Source organism: Leptonychotes weddellii, chromosome 9, assembly GCF_054177405.1.
Source record: "Leptonychotes weddellii isolate Sample4059 chromosome 9, ASM5417740v2, whole genome shotgun sequence".
Classification (NCBI taxonomy): Eukaryota; Metazoa; Chordata; class Mammalia; order Carnivora; family Phocidae; genus Leptonychotes; species Leptonychotes weddellii.
The window spans coordinates 55,833,184-55,852,411 of record NC_138377.1 but is presented as its reverse complement, the minus strand read 5'-3'; the positions used below and the strand labels follow the sequence as shown (position 1 = coordinate 55,852,411).

The 19,228-nt window shown below is 44.2% G+C and overlaps 1 protein-coding gene and 1 pseudogene across 7 annotated transcripts in view; one reads left to right on the top strand and one right to left on the bottom strand.

Annotated features, from left to right (window-relative positions):
* Positions 1-19,228, bottom strand: part of SPTSSA (serine palmitoyltransferase small subunit A) — a 975,882-nt gene that overhangs the window by 886,870 nt on the left and 69,784 nt on the right. The gene's annotated exons all lie outside the window — the stretch shown is intronic.
* LOC115940566 (U4 spliceosomal RNA) lies at positions 8,967-9,050 on the top strand (annotated as a pseudogene).

Below are 19,228 nucleotides of genomic sequence, written 5' to 3'. Positions count from 1 at the left end.
TACAGAGACAGTGTCTAGTAATAGCCAAAAGGTCTGGATTTGACCTTTCCTCAGTACACAGTCACTCTAGTAAATGGCCACCAGTCCCATTAGGGAAGGCTTGGGGTAAGATTTGCAGTCTATACTTGTGGCAACATTCCAGAATCCTCTACCAGAGGACCCAGCTGCCCTTCAGTCAAGGAAATCTGAGTCTGGGTCTGGAAAATGGGTAAATGGCCATGACTCTCCATTGTGGCCACTCAGTTCAGGCTGTTGGCCATTAGATCTGGAGCTCATTCTGTTAGTGTTATTGTTGTTGTTTTCTGCTGTATGGATGAAGCAATATTCTAGTAGAAGGCCCATCCTTTTCCTCCATAATTATAATAGGATCACTGCGGCTCTATGGCACAGTAAGCGCCAATGGGCCTCTGTCCACTGGTAGCAGCCACACCATCAGAAGAAAAAGAAAATGAAAAAAAAAAAAAGCACACCAAAACTGGGAAGAGAAGCTCCTTCCTCCCTTATGCTGTCCAGTATCCTTTCTACACCTTCTATTGCCAAAGCATCATATTGTACCAGATGGCAAAGGAGAGATAATTACACAGCCCACCTCCAAAACTGCAAAGCAGGGGAGGGAAAATGACTTTGGGGCTGAGACAATAAGTTGATAACTAGCACATCTGCTCACTGCTCTGAGACTTCTGATTCCTTGCTTGCCACTATGCCAAAGGCAGTTCTGGTCTTTCCATGTCCTTCAGTGTGGGCCATCATTTTTGCCAAGCTTCCGGCACCTATCCAGCAGCACATGGAGACTGGCTCCAGGAGCTCTTGCTAGAACATTAGATTCTGAATCCCAGGAGAGTATATTCATAGTAAATAACTCTCTCCTTATCTAACTCTATAATCTCACTCCCAGGCCATCAATCTCAAGAACTCTCCCCAGGCTAATGTGCTGGTGTTTATTAGCCAGTTTTAGCAGCTTGGGTCCTCTCTCCTTCTGCAGGTCCCCTATTGGGACCTGATAATGTTTGACCCAAATCATTAGTCTAATGCCAGGGAGGGAGGTGGGGACAGATTATGAGGACAGCATGCACAGTCTTAAAGCATCTGCTTCAGTTGCCACCTCAGCATAGTCTTCAGACAAGGAGCAGGTGCTTCCAGCAAGAGGAAATGGTCCATTTCTAAAGACCCAGAGGGTTTGAGGGAATCTGGTGATCCAAGGTCTCTAGTGCATCCAACAGTCCTTATTCTAAGTCTCAAGGTCTCACACCTTCCCTATCATGATCTCAACTTTCACACGAGAAGAGCTGCTAATGTACTGTTCTCTCAAGTCATGCTGCTCCTACACTCAGATCCTGAGCTTTCTCTTAAACATGGTCTGCTCTCTGGTTGCTGCACTGGAGGCCTTCAGATTTTCACACCATAATTTGTTTTGGGTAATAAACTTGTCATTTTCTCCCTTCCATGCATTAGTAGGCACCCAAAGTCAACCAACTCATCCATGGTCCTTTTAATTACTATTTCTCTCAAATCTCTCAAATACTAGAGATGGTGTGTAAACAAGAACCTCCCCTTCAATCTATTTCCCCCATCTCAATTCATCCCAGGTCCAAGTGTGAGTAGTCATAAGGCTATACTACTCCAGTATGTCATGCTACAGCATTCCACCTATTACAGTAATGGCCCTTGCTGCCATCTGGCTGGTGCGTTATCCAACTTTGGAATACCATCCTGCCTTCTGCAAGGTCCGTGTGCAAGTGATGTATTAAGAGTCCACTGGAAAAACTGGTAAGAGAATTGTGGGAATGAGACAGGGAAAGGAGGAAGCCAAGCAAAACACTGTATTAGCTCTCTCTTGCAGCATAACAAATTACCCCAACACCTGGCATCAAAAACCAACATACGCTCATTATCTCAGAGTTTCCATGAGTCAGGAATCCAGGCACAACTTAGCTAAGGCCCCTGCTTCATGATCCTTCACAAAGCTATCATCAAGGTGTTGGCCCAGGGTCTGTAGTCTCATCTGAGAGTCAACCTGAGAAGGATACAGCCCCGCACTCACTCAGTGTATGTTGGCAGCACATAGTTCCATATGGGCTGTTGGGCTGAGGGCCTCGGTTCCTTGCTGGCTGTTGGCCAGAGGCAGTCCACAGTTCCTGGCCATGCATGCCTCTCTGACAAGGCAGCTTGCCTCTCCAACCAAAGCATGGGAGCTGCAAAAGCAGTAGAGAGAAGGCTAGCAGAACAGAAGTCAAAACTGTTGAAACCTAATCATGAAAATGACACCCCATCCCCTTTGCTGTATCCTACTGGTCAAAAGCAAGTCACTCTGTCTATCCTACACTCGAGGAGAGTGGATTCCACAAGTGAATACCAGGGGGCAGGGGTGATTGGGAGCCACTTTGGAAGCTCTCTATCATAGGTGCCATCTCAGGCACAGTCCCACAGAGGATAGCTTCGGCATGGTCCTGCAGGGGAAGCCTGGAGAGGATGTTAGGCTTCAGAGTTGTTGCAAGCCAGGGCAAGAGAGCCAGAGAGCCCTTCCCCACCCATCACTGATTGAGGATGACCCCCAGCAGGGCACACATTTTCAAGCACTTCCAGCTTTTTATGCATGCAGGTTTAAGCTGGGTCCCAGTGGTCTAGGACAGTCCTCCAAAAAAAAGAGTCATGGGCACTGGCTCTTGGAAATGAAGCACAGTGAATCAGGTTAAGAGGAATCCAAGGGGGTCTGAGCAGCAGATCAACATCATACAGCACAGTGGACGTGAGAGTGTAAGAGGGAACTCTCCATGCAGTTAGTAACAGCAAGTAACTATTCTTTTGTTTATTTTTTAAATTCACTTAATTAACATATAGTGTATTATTAGTTTCAGTGATAGAGCTCAGTGATTCATCAGTCTTCAATAATACCCAGTAACAGGAAGTAATTATTATGCACCTATTATTTTGTGTGGCTAATCTGGTCAGAGATTTTGGTTTCACTAATGAAATCCCCCTTTCTGAGTGATTGAAAGGCTGCTGAGCACCTGCTCACAGAACCTAGGACAGGCTCTTGGCTCAATCCTGGGCCCTGGGAACAGGAGAAGCACAAGAAACCTGGGGGCCACTCTTGCTGTCTGTCACCCTCAGAGATCAAGAGTCTTCCTTTTTCTTTCTGAATCCCTATCTCACTTTTCTCCCTGAAAACAGATTTTCTCCACCCAGTGATTCACATACACAAGACTCATCATTCCTGCTTCTTCAATTCATCTTTCAGCCCCATCAGGGATCTCCTAGATCAGCTCTCTACAAATAGCTGGCTCCGTTTTTCCAACTTCCTGTAGCTATGTAGAAGGAAATATTTCAAAATATTAATTTTAGTTACCTATAAGTAGTAGAATTATGAATAGGTTTTTTTAATACTAGTCTGTATTTTTTCCAAATTTTCTACAATGAACATCCATTGTATTTATAATCAGCAAGGAAGAAAATAGCTGGACTATTTTTTGTTCCCCACCTCATCCCAATCTTCCATCGCCAGCACCCTCTTTCATCATATCTCCACCTCACCCCTTCCTTGTAAACGGTCTTTGGAAAGATAAAGCACTGTTAGTTTAACACAGCTAAGTTAAGCAATGACGAGTAGTCATTATCAGCAATGTCAGGTTTTACTGCCTTACATATTATCTGCTCTCAGGAATTGGAAGGACCTGAAAAGTCATATGCCATTCCTCCAGTTTGAAACTGGGACCCTGGGGAAAGGCTGCCAGTTTTGTGGGGCAGGAGAGGAAGAAACGAGACTCATCCAAGGTGGACTTTCTTTTCTTTTCTTTTCTTTTCTTTTTTTTAAGATTTTATCTATGAGACAGAGAGATCGAGCACAAACCGGGGGAGCTGTAGAAGGGGGAGGGAGAAGCAGGCTTCCCGCGGAGCAGGGAGCCTGACGCAGGGCTCTATCCCAGGACCCTGGGATCATGATCTGAGCCAAAGGCAGACACTTAACTGAGCCACCCAGGTGCCCCCAAGGTGGACTTTCTAGATGGACCAAGGGTGAGTCTGTGGAGAAAATTTTAAAAAATTTTGGCGCCCTCCTGTGAACTTGATATATCATCATGACTATGATGACTATAAACTAATCCTCTGCATACTGATCTGCCAGATATTACAGGTGTAAATAAGAAATAGCAAACAAACAAAAGTCTAAGGTATCATATAAGTAACAGATGAGAGGTTCAAAAATAAGTATCAAGGAAGACATCTGATTCTCTCTTCTCCTATGGTCATTGTCACCCCTCTAGTCCAGCCCTTACAGAAATATTTTAGAAACCAAGAAAAAATGCTGGTGACACTACAGACCTCTAATATTACATACACACACACACACACACACACTAATGGAACACTTCTGAAATCATTGCTAATCTGCTGTTAAGTCATATCCAGTCCTGTGCCAATGGGCTGCAATGAACATCAACCTAGCCTATATCATTTCAGGCATCAAATAAGCACCATAATAGGGGAGAGAAAATTCTTCCATCTTCTAGTGGGACCGCAAATAATCGGATCTGGACATGTTGAGACTTTATCAATATTAAAAACAAATTAGGCAGGGCGACTGGGTGGCTCAGTTGGTTAAGTGTCCGACTCTTGATTTCTTCCCCAGGTCATGATCTCAGGGTCATGGGATTGAGCCCCACGTTGGGCTCCGTGCTCAGGAGGGAGTCTGCTTGCAATTCTCATTCTCTCCCTCTGCCCCTCTCCCTCTCTCTCGCTCTCTCTCTCAAATAAATAAATAAATCTTCAAAAAAATAGGCAAAGAGGGCACCTGGGTGGCTCAGTTGGTTGAGCGACTGCCTTCGGCTCAGGTCATGATCCTGGAGTCCCGGGATCGAGTCCCGCATCGGGCTCCCTGCTCGGCAGGGAGTCTGCTTCTCCCTCTGACCCTCCCCCCTCTCATATGCTCTCTCTCTCATTCTCTCTGTCTCAAATAAATAAATAAAAAATAAAATCTTTAAAAAATTAAAAAAAAAGAGGCAAAGAAAAATTTTAATTTTCCTCATTATGATATTACATACTCTTGGTTTCAGACATTCTTCCTTGTGACTAACATACCTCTCCTGTGGTCAATAAGTCCATTTCTTCTTATTCTATTCTACTCCATGGTGGAGAATAACAGCTGCTCACCATCTTCCCTAGGAACACTTCATTGTTAGAGCCCACCAAGACATTGCCTAACCATCCCTGAAACACCAAGTAATCCACATTTATTTGACCTCTCCTCATATACTCCATTTTCTCATTCCAACCAGATTCATGGTTTCTCTTTGAATCTACTCCAAGTTTTCTTGCTCTCCTACCTAAACCATGGAACCAAATCACAGATGTTAACTTCTGGGTGACTTCTAAGCACTACACACCCGCTATGATAAATGAAAGAAACGCAGGATTGTAAAGGGATTTCTTTGAGGTGCTGGAATATACGGCTATGCTGACCCATGCTGTAAGAACTGTCTTTTTTATAGCACTGGACAAGTCCTAAGAACAGGTTTTGCGGTAGGAGCCATCTATACTTGGTAAAATGGCGCCATCTAGTGCCCTGGACCAGTAACAACATTGGCAAGAGAAGGGTAGGAAGAAAACCGTAAATCAATTACAGTGCAAAATGACAACTCCAGAAACTAGCAGGGCCAAGGCAATTTCATAACAATAGGTCGATTGACTCTGGGGACCATAATTCTTAGTCTACTGACTGGGCCACTGGAGCAGCTTAACAAATGACATAGTCTTTTTCCAGAGAGAAAGGGCATTGTTCTGAAAGTGCTCGGTCCTGCTGGAGGCTTACAAGGAGGACAAAGGAGAAATAAGCAAACACCTACTTCATGCCTGGCACTGCTCAGATCATTTTGCATGCTTCCTTCCTTCCGCTTCTACTTAATCGTGACATCCACCTGATGAGGCAAGTGTTCTTATCCCCATTTTACAGATGGAAACTGAGGTACCCTTATGCTACACAACAGAGCCGGGCCTGACTCTTTTCCATTCTTTCCCCTGCACTGCCCCCAGAGTGACGTATAGGAAAACTTAACTCCTTCTTAGCTCACTCTCCACAGGGAAGACCAGGGAGACCCTGCTGGTCCAGTGTCACCACCAGGGAGCCCATCCTGCGAGACACAGCTCTGCCAAAAGTCAAAATTTGGAAAGATGCTAGAAAGGAAAACTGTCCCGGATACAACTGGACAGACTGTGCTAGAAGAACAACCAGGTAACCAAAGAATTTCCTGTAGCCCAGTTTGAACATTATTTTTTTGTCTTCTCATTATTTTTGTCTGCCCTTAAATCTGAAAGCACTTAGTTGCCAGGGGCTAGACTCTTGATAATGTCACAGTGGTGCTAAGTAAATATTGACCAAATGCACTGAAAGCTTCTTGTTCATACCTCCATCTCTTTTGTCATGACAAAGCTCCTGGCATTGACCCAGACAATCCAAAGTAGGAAGCCTGCTTTCTCAGGAAAGAACAGAGGGATTCAACTTAAAGAACGAGAAAAGGCTGCCAGAGATTAGGTCCTTTTCAGACTCAGGCTGACTACAGTCACTGACTCAGGGAGTCACTCCCCAGCTTAACCAACCAGCACGCATATCGAAGGCAGAGAATACAGAGAATGGGGTCAAAAGTACTTATTTTTCTGGAAGTTGGTCCTTGTGTGAAGTAGAGGGTTTTTAGGACATTTTATTTTTATTCATAGAATTATTTTTTAGGTAAATGAATCAATGAGACAATTAGACACACCAAAAAAATGGATAATACAGTGATGATATTGTCACCCCCACAAAAAGCAATGATGAGCTCCTGATATAAAGAGGATAAAAAGATTAGAAAAATAGAACTAAAAAGAATGGGAATGGGACGTCTGGGTGGCTCAGTCGGTTAAGCGTCTGCCTTTGGCTCAGGTCATGATCTCAGGGTCCTGGGATCAAGCCTCGCATCGGGCTCCCTGCTCAGCATGGAGTCTGCTTCTCCCTCTCCCTCTGCCCCTCCCCCTGCTTGTGCTTTACCACTGCCCCCCTCTCTCAAATAAATAAAATCTTTTAAAAAATAAATAAGAATAAAAAGAATGGGGAAATACAGTGAATTCTTTAAATCCTCTGGCTAATTTTTGTTGTTGACTTGCCTTGTTTCCTAAAGGAAACACCACTTGAAGCATGATTGCATCAGGGAAAATTTTCTTGAGCATTTGATTCTAACTAGGAAGACAAAGCCAAGGGAAAAAATTAAAACATTAAAGGGAATTTTATATTTCTTCTAACACACACACCACACACACACCCCACACTCAATTTTGATGATTTGTATCTTTAAGATATTCTCAAAGAAAGGAAAACCTTAGCCTGTTACAAATTCCAGTCTAACTTAAAGAAGTAAACTAGCATTCTGTAAGGGAGTTAATGAAGTTGAATATCTAAAGACTTCCCAATGAGTCAATAACATCTTCCAATAGAATCTAGGCCACTTAGCTTCTAGGTTTGTCCTAGAATCTCCACACAGCAAGAACTCATTATCCCTATGTGGGCCTTACTCAGTGTGTGGCAGTGGGGCTGGGGAATGAACAGGGTTTAAAATCTAGAGTCATGCCTTTCACGGGGCGCCTGCCTTCGGCTCAGGTCATGATCCTGGAGTCCCAGGATGGAGTTCCACATCGGGCTCCCTGCTCGGCGGGGAGTCTGCTTCTCCGAGCTCTGACCCTCCCCACTCTCATGCTCTCTCTCTATCTCTATCTCATTCTCTCTCTCAAATAAAAAAATAAAATCTTTTTTAAAAAAAAATCTAGAGTCATGCCTCTCAATTATGAAAATGGACTTAGTGGCTCCCATCAGGAGAGCAGAAGTTCTGAAAGATAAGAGAAGTCGTCATTTGTACTTACCTATCCATTCTCTCGAGAGCTCTCTGTAAAAAAAACACAAATTTGCAGATCCCTGACTGTGACGAGGGGTGCCCTCTTTTGCCCAGGAACACAGCTTTACCAGCTAGCCCTAATAAGGGTACAAATGACAAACAGAGAAGGACAAAGGGAATATCAAGTGGAGTATAAGAGATGTTTGTTCGGGTAAAAGCAAATCATCCAAAAGAATTGGCACCGGGGCGCCTGGGTGGTTCGGTCATGTAAGCATCTGCCTTTGGCTCAGGTCATGATCTCAGGGTCCCGGGATCGAGCCCCGCGATGGGCTCTGTGCTCAGTGCGGAATCGGCTTCTCCCTCTCCCTCTCCCTGCTGCTCCCCCTGCTCGTGCTCGCTCTCTCTCATAAATAAATAAAATCTTAAAAAAGGAACTGGCACAAACTGTGTTCTTGGGGAGAGATAGCATGGAAAATGTAAGCAAAGTCGCATGTGAATGCTAAGGGGGTATGTACTTTGGATTATACTTTAGATTACTGTTCCTCAGTCATCAGTAATGTAAAAGGAGAAAAATTCTCACAGACCCTGCGTTGGCTTAAATTCTCTTTACAGACTGTAGCAGAGACTGCCAGTAATTCCCTTATATTTGTCCTCCCCATCTTCCTTTCATTTATTTTTGGGGGAGGGGAGGGCAGAGAGAGAGAATCTTAAGCAGGCTCCAAACCCAGGGCAAGCCTACCACAGGGCTCGATCTCACCACCCGGAGATCATGACCTGAGTCAAAATCAAGAGCAGGGTGTGCTGGGTGGCTCAGTCAGTTAAGCATCTGACTTTGGCTCAGGTCATGATCTCAGGGTCCTGGGATGGATCCCTGTTCAGCAGGGAGTCTGCTTCTCCCTCTCCCTCTGCCCCTCCCCCCACTTATTCTCTCTCTCTCTCTCTCTCTCGCCCCCAAATAAATAAATAAAATTTAAAAAAAAAAATCAAGAGTCAGATGCTTAACCGACTAAGCCACCCAGGCACTCCCCCCATCTTCCTTTTAGTTAATAAAATGCCTCAAATTTTACCTACAGCCTACATTTCCCAGCCTCCCTTCCAACTCATTATGGTCCTAGCTTTGCGCAGTGGCAATATCGTAGCCAATGAGGTTTCTCCGAGGCGCGATTATTGCTGATTGAAAACAACTCATTATGGTCCTATGACCACGTTCCAGCCTGTAAGAAGCGGAGAGAACACACACAACTTCCAGATCATGTTCTCATAAGGAAGCTGCCTACCCTTCCCTTCATTCTATACTCCTTCCCACAGGCTGGAAATCCAAAGAAGTGATAAATCAACTTCAAGCATGCCAGTGAAGGCCACACTCCCGGACCTCACTGCGCACAGTGGGTTCTGTGGACGGGTAACATCGGCGTCACCTGGGCGCTTGCGCTAATGCAGAATCTCAGGCCCCCAGACCGAGGGAAGCCGATCCTTCATTTAAACAAGATCTGCCGGTGATTCACGTTCACTTTAAATTTGAGAAGCGCCAATCTAAGAGAAGGTAAAGAAGCAAGCTAGAAGGAACTCGGGTCTCTGGATGAGACTACACTACTGGACCACCTCTGCGCTCAGACATTTATGAGAGAGTAGACCTTCTACTTTTGTTTAAGCCACTTTTATGTGTACCCCTGTTTGATCCAGTATATGAACTATATTAATACATACAAATATAAAACATGGTATAAATCCCCATCCTTATAGCCTTTTTAAAATACAGGTGTATTTGTGTTTTCCTGTGACTTTCTTCCATACCACCACCACCACTAAATCACATAGACAGCAGTGGTTTTTTGGGGGTTTTTTTGTGTTTTTTTTTTTTTTATTTGACACAGAGAGAGAGACAGCTAGAAAGGGAACACAAGCAGGAGGAGTGGAAGAGGGAGAAGCAGGCTTCCCGCAGAGCAGGGAGCCCGATGCGGGGCTCGATCCCAGGACCCCGGGATCATGACCTGAGCCGAAGGCAGACGCTTAACGACTGAGCCACCCAGGCGCCCCCAGCAGTGGTTTTATTGAGTCGTTGAGCTGATTCTGTGCTGGTCCACAGCCATAAAATGAAAGCAAATTTACAAATGAAATAAACACAAAACTGTAAAACCAATAAAAATCCAAATGAACAATTGTTTTAATACAATGGGATGCATGATGTTTTTCTGCTGGTACAAAATCACTCTTCACAACATGGCTGTGATCCTCCCACACAAATGCTTTTGAGGTTGGCAGGTCTGGGCTACCAGGGGCTTGGTGACGGCTCAAGTCTCTTATCACCTGCCTCTGTTTTAAGCACAGTCAGCAATCAGTGGCATCAAGTATCACGGTGTATATTTTACCTCACTTGGCCTAAATGCATCACTTAGATATTAAGTGACCTCTGGTCTTTTCTCATTCACCCAGGAAAACTCAAGAAGCACAACTTAATGCCAGTAATTTTATAAATGCAGTTGCAAACACAGTTTACAGCCTAAGATGGTCCCCTAAATCTACAGAAATAAAACTTATATTCACACACGAAAGCTGTACACAAGTGTCCAGGCTGACTCCACTGGTAACAGCCAAAAACAGGAAAGGACCCAAATATCCTCCCGCATGTGGTGTGTCATACAGTGGGATACTCCTCCAGAAGAAAAATAAACACGGGGCGCCCGGGTGGCTCAGTCGTTGGGCGTCTGCCTTCGGCTCAGGTCATGATCCCGGGGTCCTGGGATCGAGCCCCGCATTGGGCTCCTTGCTAGGTGAGCCTGCTTCTCCCTCTCCCACTCCCCCTGCTTGTGTTCCCTCTCTCGCTGTCTCTCTGTCAAATAAATAAAATCTTTAAAAAAAAAGAAAAAAGAAAAAAACATAGATACATACAACAACTTGAGTGGATTGCAAAAGCATTATGCTAAGTGAAAAAAGCCAATCTCAAAAGTTTACATACCATATGATTCCATTTATATAACATTTTTGAAATGACAAAGTTATAGTGATAAAGAACAGATCAGCAGGTTGTCAGGTTAGGATAGGGGGAGGGCATGACTATAAAGGGGTAACATCACAGACTTTCTTTATGGTGATGTGTCCTTGTTTCCTCAAATCTACACATGTGATAATATTTCATAGAATTATACACCCACATCCTCCCTCCCCCAAAAAATAGTGTACATAAAAGCTTGTAAAAATCTGAATGAAGTCTGTTATTGAGCTAATACCAATGTTAATTTCCTGGGTTGGTAATATAACATGTTCATCATTAGGGGAAGCTGAATAAAGGGCATATGGGAACCCACTCTACTATTTTTGCCACTTCTTGTAAGTCTAATAGTATGTCAAAATCAATTTTTTAATCATAACCTAATAACAAAGAGTCCCAGGCAAGACACCTTTGAGATTTTGCATTTTAGGATGACCCAGGCATGACAAGTCTCAAAGGAATACTCAGAGAAAGAAGCATTTAGAAAAGGAAAGAGAGAGAGAGAGGGAGGGAGGGAGGGGAGGAAGGAAAGAAAAGAAAAGTTCTTCTTCAAAGACAGCAAGGGAATCATCAGACTTCAAAAGGATTGGCTCACCAAATAAAAAACAAAGACTTAAGGGAAAAATATACAATATTACCAAGATTACAAGTTTACATTAGTCCCTGCATGGTAAGAAAGCAGCAACTCCCTCATACATCTGTTACATTCACAAAGTTCCTGACATATCCCCAGCCAGCAACATAGCAAAAATCGGGGATAAAGCGGTTTTTGTTCAGGAGCCCAGGTTTTTGGGAAATAGTCCATGTTTTCTTATTTAGGGGACCACGCCAGTCAGTGTGACTCTCTTATCTCTGATTTATCTCACGGTGCAAAGTTTGTTGCCTGTGTTTTTGGTTCTTGCTGTGGTTGGTGAAAAGTTTAGACCTACTGGAAGCAAAGAGGTTTTGCTTTTCTGCGGACAGTGTGATCTACCAAAAGCACCTGCACTTTAGCCTGTGGCATCCCAGTGCGCCCCGGGGTGAGACTGGATTTTCCCCCACCACCTGCTGGGACCCCAATGGGCTGAAACTGTGCGTGTTGTCTCCCCTACACGATAGCACTTGAGAAATCACAAAGAATACAGTCAGCAAACTACAGGGCTTGGTAGCTGTCCCAGGTCAAGTCTAGAGCAAATTATTGAATGAATGAATTGTGAGAACTTAGAAATTAACAAGACAGCTACCCCTCACTGGGTTCTGTGACAGGCACTGTATAGGGCTGTCACCTTCTTCCCCACAACATAAGGTGGAAGGTACTCTCACTCTAAGTATTGGAGCTGGGATTTCAACCCAGGGAGCTCTGACACCAGATCTCTTATCCAGCATACTGTGCTCACATATACAAAAGGAGGCCGTAATTGCTGGGACCGAGCTGGGATTTACTAAGAATAGGCCATGCCAAATTGTATGAACTCTTTAAATGGAACTGCTAAATGAACAGATTTGAAAAATAGGATAAGCCTGATTTCAGCAAAGCGTTAACAAGATTTTTATTATTCAGGAGAATGATGGGTTCTTCAAGGTGGGCCACCAGGAACGGAGACAGTCACATATAGAGATGCTGTAGCAGGAATTGAAACTTCAGATGAAGGGCTGGAGTGCATGAATTTTCTATAGATCTTGAGTGTTTTTCCTTACACGTGAACCTAACCAGTGAAACTCTCCTTCACACCCAGTCCCCAGTTTTAGCCGCCATCCGCCATCCTGGTCTCTTACGGCGGGCCTGGAGCGCCTTGTGAGAATATTCCACTAGGGGGCAGCAGAGAGCAGCAGGCCTCTCCAGAATTAGACGCTGTCCCCTGGGACCAGCTCAGGCTTGCATCCTCAAGGGCACCCAGGCTGGACCCAAAACTCTCAGCGTGTGCAAAACACATGACTTCACACACTGACCCTTCTTAGCCCCACCTGCACCAGCTGGCACCACAGCTCCCAATCAGACTGCCTCGGCAAAGGGCAAGGAGGAAAGAAGAGGCCAGGAAAAGAAATTTCAGACTCACAGATTTGGGGGAGCCAAGGGCCTACTTTAATACAGCTTGTTTTTCACATCCTGAGAAGCTGCACCCTTTGCAGCTTTGCTTCATGTCCGTGACCAGAAGGGTATTAAATGCAGATTCACACAGATAACCGGATCACGAGAGGTTTGCTGAAAAGGACTCCTTTTGTCTCTCAGACCTGAAAACTCAGAGAGAAGCAGGGAGGATATTGGCCTGAAGGGGAGGCTTCCTTTCTATCTGCTCAAACGTTTGCTTTAAGGACTACTGGAAGATATGCTTTAAATACAGATTCCTGGGCCGCACCCCCTCTCCAAAGTGTCACAACTTGACACTTGTCCTGAGTAGAGATTCATTAACTGTTGACACTTGAGGAGTAGCCGGTGTTGAGTAAGTTGAAGTGACCCAAGCAATCCAGGTCACTGTTACATTGGTGAACAATATAAGGCCCAGAACGGGAGCTCTGACCTACCCCAGCCCAGGTCTGTGGGATGATCCCACTTTTTACAAGAAAACTTCCTATGACCAGGGAGTAAGCCCTCCCTTCAAACTCTGCCACTGGGGTTCAGATTTCAGTCTGCCAAGAACACAGTTACTTGCTGTTACTAACTATATATATATTGTCTTGGGGCCTGAAAATGGCTGGGGAATACCCTGCATATAATCTAGCTAACTGCAGGACTCCTTCTTGTAGAGGAACATGACCCAAGCCAAGTGTGGGGCCCAGTGAAGAGGCATTAGCCATCGCCTCTTTTTTTTTTAATTTTTTATTGTTATGTTAATCCCCATACATCATTAGTTTTAGATGTAGTGTTCCATGATTCACTGTTTGTGCGTAACACCCAGTGCTCCATGCAGGACGTGCCCTCCTCAATACCCATCACCATAGCCATCGCCTCTTAACCCAACTCACTGTTCTTCACTTCCAAGAGCCAGTACCCATGAATCACTATATTGTAGGCCAGAAACTAATGTAACACTGTATGTTAACTATACTCTAATCAAAATTAAAAACTTAGTAAAAAAAAAAAAAACTGGAGATCATCACCTAGATGATGTCCTTTAATATGACCCACAAATATCAAAGTATATTGCTACCAAACATATCAACTAATATATATATACTTATATATTTATATATATTTATATATTTATACTTTATACTACTCAGTGCTCATCAGATTTTATTTATAATTTTTGTACCAGGTGCTGTACAATGCTGATGTGCTGCTCAGACCCCCTTTTCCTCTGGCTCCACATCTAAAACTACTGCCTCTGGCAATTCACAGATTCTGGAAGCAAAAGTAACCCCACAAGAGTGATTAGCCCAGTTCAGGAGACCAGTGAAAATGTGGCTGTTTTGTTTTTTTTTTAATTTTTCAAGGGTAATTCAGTCCCTGTATTTAAAAAAAAAAAATTCATGAACTAAAATCTCCAACATTCCTAATTTTCTGATATTAATCAAGACTCTCTATCAATCCATATCTTGACTAGAAGGAAATTAAGAATGAAAGTCAAAGTAAAGATGCTTTTTGCCTTAATCTCTCCACAGATATAATTTTAGACAATGCCCAGAAGTTCGTGAATCTCTCTAGTCCAATTTCTTTTTTTTTATTTTTTTAAAGATTTTATTTATTTATATGAGAGAGAGAGCACGCACAGAGGGAGAGTGAGAAGGAGGAGCAGACTCACCGCTGAGCAGGGAGCCCAATGTGGGGCTCGATCCCAGGACCCTGAGATCATGACCTGAGCCAAAGACAGATTTTTAACCAACTGTGCCACCCAGGTGCCCCTCTGGTCCAATTTCGTAGAAAGACTAGGCTCTAAGAAGTCCTCCTATGCCCAACTGACCAGAAGTCCAGAAGGATTCTCCCGACAGTTTTTCCCAACAACCTTCCCCTCATCATTGGTGCCAAGGGGAAATTGTCCCAGAGTATTCCAAATCACCTTTAAACAAAGGTGGCCATAGTCCCACCAGGTATTCAACAACAGACACAGCCAAAGTGCCCCAACATTTAAAGTGAGGGCCTCCAGGGACACTGTTATGGGGACTCATGACTCCTCCCAGCACAAGGCTCCAGAGAGCTTCTGACACATGGAATGCATTTGGGGGAATATCTCTAAAAGCCTTTTGTGGCCTATGAGCATGCAAGAGCTGTGGTGGAAAAGCTTAAGATTCTTCAAAACAAACCATTTAAGGTCCTCAAAGTCCCCTCACTAAGAACCTTCTCTGATATAATTCTTGCCAACTACATTTCCCACTCATCCTGTCTCTGTATCCAGTTAGTTCCCAAATGAATCATTTATATTGATTCTAGGGAGCATAACCTGATGACCCTCTCTCTCACTGACTAACAACCAAGTCCCCTCGAATATTTTCTTGGCTCCAGGCCCATGCCTGAGGGCCGAGTCCTGGCTGTACAGGGCTCCAGTAACAAGGACCAAGACCTCCTCAGCATCCAGTGGACTCCCTCATGAACATTCCCTTCCCTTCCTCAAATGGACTAGAGTAGGAAGCCCACAAATCTTGCTGATAAAATTCTGGCCCACTACACCTCATTTCAGCTCAGATTAATTAGCTCTGCCTAATTGATGGTAGTAACAAATCAGAAAGTATAGCATCACAAAATCTTTAGACCCAAAAGGAACTGGTTGCATTTTTTCCCCACCCTAAGAGTATTTTTGGAATCTACTCTAAATGCTTTAGAAATCCTGCAACATGGCAAAATGAGGAAGTAGATGCAAGTATCCTGATCTCCAACCAGGCTCCCACATCGCCTGCTTATTGCAGATCCAGGTTTGGGAAAATTATTTCTCTGGGTCCAGGATTTCTGGCCTTTCCCTTATCCTGCTTTCTGGCAGAGTAGTTGTGATAAAGAAAACATAATTTATCATGTCACTTCCAGTTAACCAAAGTGGAATCACTTCTAAGATACTTGCAGGCACTTGATTCATTCATTCATTCATTCATTGGTTCAGCAAATATCTACATGCCAGGCTCTCTCCCAGGCTCTGAAGAGACACCAGAGAGTTAGCAGACCCCTTCCCCCAACTTCACATCTACTGGAGGAATCTGGACAAATAAATGGGCAATAATAATATAACTTAAATAACCCAGTGATGAGGGAAGCCAGAGACCACACAGGAAGGGGTCCATATTCAGGTCAGTGGGTCAAGGGTGAAAAGGAATCAACTGGGGAAGAAATATTCTGGAAATGGGGAAGAGCATGTGAAAGAGAACCAGAGATGAAGACATGCTTTCATGGGAACCAGAATCGAGTCCCAAGGGGCTGGAACAGGTGAGAGGCCAGAGAAACAAGGGTCAGATTGTGCTGTGAGTAGAAGACAAGTCTTTTTATCCCAAGGGGTTTTCAACACTCATTCATTCATTCTAGGGGCTGGACAGAAAAGAAAATTATAATAATAATTTCAGAGTGTGACGAGCACTATCAAGGCAACAGAGCGGAGGACAGAGAAATTAGGGACAGGGAAGTGGCTGCTACAGGGCGCTGACATGATCCACGGGATCCCCACTTTACAAGTCTGACCACAGGGACGCCTGGGTGGCTCAGTCGGTTAAGCGTCTGCCTTCGGCTCAGGTCATGATCTCAGGTCCTGGGATCGAGCCCTTGTCTGACTCTGCGCTCAGTGGGGAGCTGGCTTCTCCCTCTCCCTCTGCCCCTCCCCACTACTTGTGCTCTGTCTCTCTCCAAAATAAATAAATAAATAGGAAGGAAGGAAGGAAAGAATCTGACCACAGTGTGGAAAACCAACTGCAGGAAGACCAGTCAGGAGCCAATTACTCAATTCAGAGAGAAAAAAATCTGAATTATAAAGATGATTTCCCAATGGATCATTCCTCCAGGTATAACTGCACAAACAAAAGTGGAGAAAACATGCTCCAAACTCAATTTCCATCAAAATCTAAACATCTCAAGTAACAGAAGTTGTGGAAAGAACCCTGTGAGTGAATTTCAGGTATATCTTTAACAAGGGGGTTGGTATTTTTTATTATTTAAAATCAACTTTCCTTGGCTTATCTACATTATTTACATTGACTTTTTTTTTAAAGATTTTATTTATTCATTTGAGACACAGAGATATATATATAGAGAGAGAGAGAGAGCGCATGAGCAGGGAGAGAGGCAGAGGGAGAGGAAGAAGCAGGCTCCCCGCTGAGCAAGGAGCCGGATGCGGGGCTCGATCCCAGGACCCTGGGATCATGACCTGAGCCGAAGGCAGATGCTTAACCATCTGAGCCACCCAGGGGCCCCTACATTGACATTTTAAACAGAGTTGAGGGTGATTCTTTATCCCTTAAACTTACTTATAAGGCTGACAATTAAATTAGGGTTAAACAAAGGTCTTAACATTTCAACAAGCAAATTTTTTTGAGAATTAAAAGGAGTTAAACTTCTTTTCTGGAGCATTCTCCCGCCTGCCTATGACAAGATTATAGACACTGAAAGCAGCATTGACTTTTCTCCATCCAGGCAACCTCACAGTGTTGCCCATCCCACCACCAGCTTTGATAAGTGCTGCCAAGAAAAAGAAACCCCTATAAAAGTAGTGAGCTCACAGACACAAGGAAGAGGAACAACATTCGCCACTTTATTGATCTCTGAGATTTGAGGGCAATGACATGTTTTCTCTTGTTGACAGCTAGGAAAACCAGAAGTGGCAAAACCATTTTCATCTTGCACGCCAATTCCGAGTCCTGCACAGTGCAGGACTGCCCGAAGCATGGTGCTGGGCAATGGTGGAGGGTTTGGTGAGGCAGCTCCGGGCTCCGGTAATGACCGCCGTGAACGTGGAGGTAGCGCCACCCAGAAGCTAAGAATTTGCCTTGCGGGAGGCGAGCCCTGCACCAGTGGAATTAATCAGAATCATTTGGCAAGGACAATGACCAACAGTCAGGGCAGAACAGGAACAATCCTGGCAGCAAGGAATCTTATCCTAAAGCCTTTTCCAAGTCTGGAAGGCTAATTTTCTATTTTTAAGTGGATGGGGTTCCTGAATCCCAGCTAGGGAGAATCCCGCTGTTTTATCTATAAAATATGGAAGAATCTCACAGAGATCATGATTCAACAGACTGGAGCTGTATGCTGAAGGTATGTGCCCTTCAGCACATGTATAACTCAGTTTTTAAAAACATAATTAATTAAAAATAATTCCCAGATTGATGCGGATGATCAGCCTACTTTGTAGCCAACACGGTTACTGTGTTTGTGTTCACAGTGGTGGTGTTCCCTCCATCTCCAATGTCCCCCCGGGGACCTGGTACTAGTAAGCAACTAATAAAGAGTAGTGAAATAAACAAATGAATGCTCCACGGGGCAATTCTTTTAATGGTGAAAATAACCAATAACATCTGCTCTTGCATTTTTTTCCAGGTTCAGATTCTCTCTTCTGAACAATGTGGTCCAAAGTCTTGGGGTCTCAAAATAGTCCAGAAGCCCTGAGCATGTTCGATATTCGTTTCTGAGAAAAACTGTTGTCTCCACCCATCTAACTGTTGTCTCTTGGCAATCTAAATCACAAAGTGGACGTGTTTGTCTGTCTGTTTTCGCCTCCCCCATCCATTCCCCCAGCTTTTGTCCCAGCTCCCCAGTTCTCCAGAGAGCCCACTCACTCTCGGTCCAAGGCTGCCTGATGAAGTTCGCTCCATGCTCAGCTCCGCAATTAATCTAGCACATTCTCTTAGCCACAATAATTTCCTCAGTGGAGAAGACGTTTGCTAGGCTCATGAGGAAAAAAGCCTCCTCTTATCCTCCATAAGACTGTCAAAAAGATGGGAACCTAAAGACTCCAGGGCCCATTACATGGAGCCTTAGGAGGAACCAACACAGAAGAGCAGAGCCACGTGGGACATCCTGTGAGCATCGTGTGAGTCCTGACTCAAGCCTCACCTGAAGGAGCTTTACCTGTGGTCTTCTCAGTGACAAGAGCCAGCAAAGTCTTTTGTTTGTTTGTGTAAGCTAGTTTGTTTGAGGTTTAGGGTCGCTCACAGTAAGATTCCTGACTAGTTCATCTTCCACGCAGTGAATGTGAATGAGGACACAAGTATGACTTCTACATCTTCACCAAAATGTGGATAAGCAGCATCGAAAGCACACGAAGCTGCTTTAATCCAAAATCATCAGCACTTGTGACACTCCTTGGAGAGTTCAGCTTTGACATTATCCAGAAGTGCCTTTAGTTATCTAATGTGTGAGAAGCAGGAATTCTGAACAGTGTCCAAAGTGCAGTCTGTCCCCTATGTGAACTAAAGCGAACGCATCACAAACGCGGACTGAAATGGTTGAGAAACACTGATCTAAAGGACATTTTCATTGTCCTTCTCTCCAGGTTTGCCT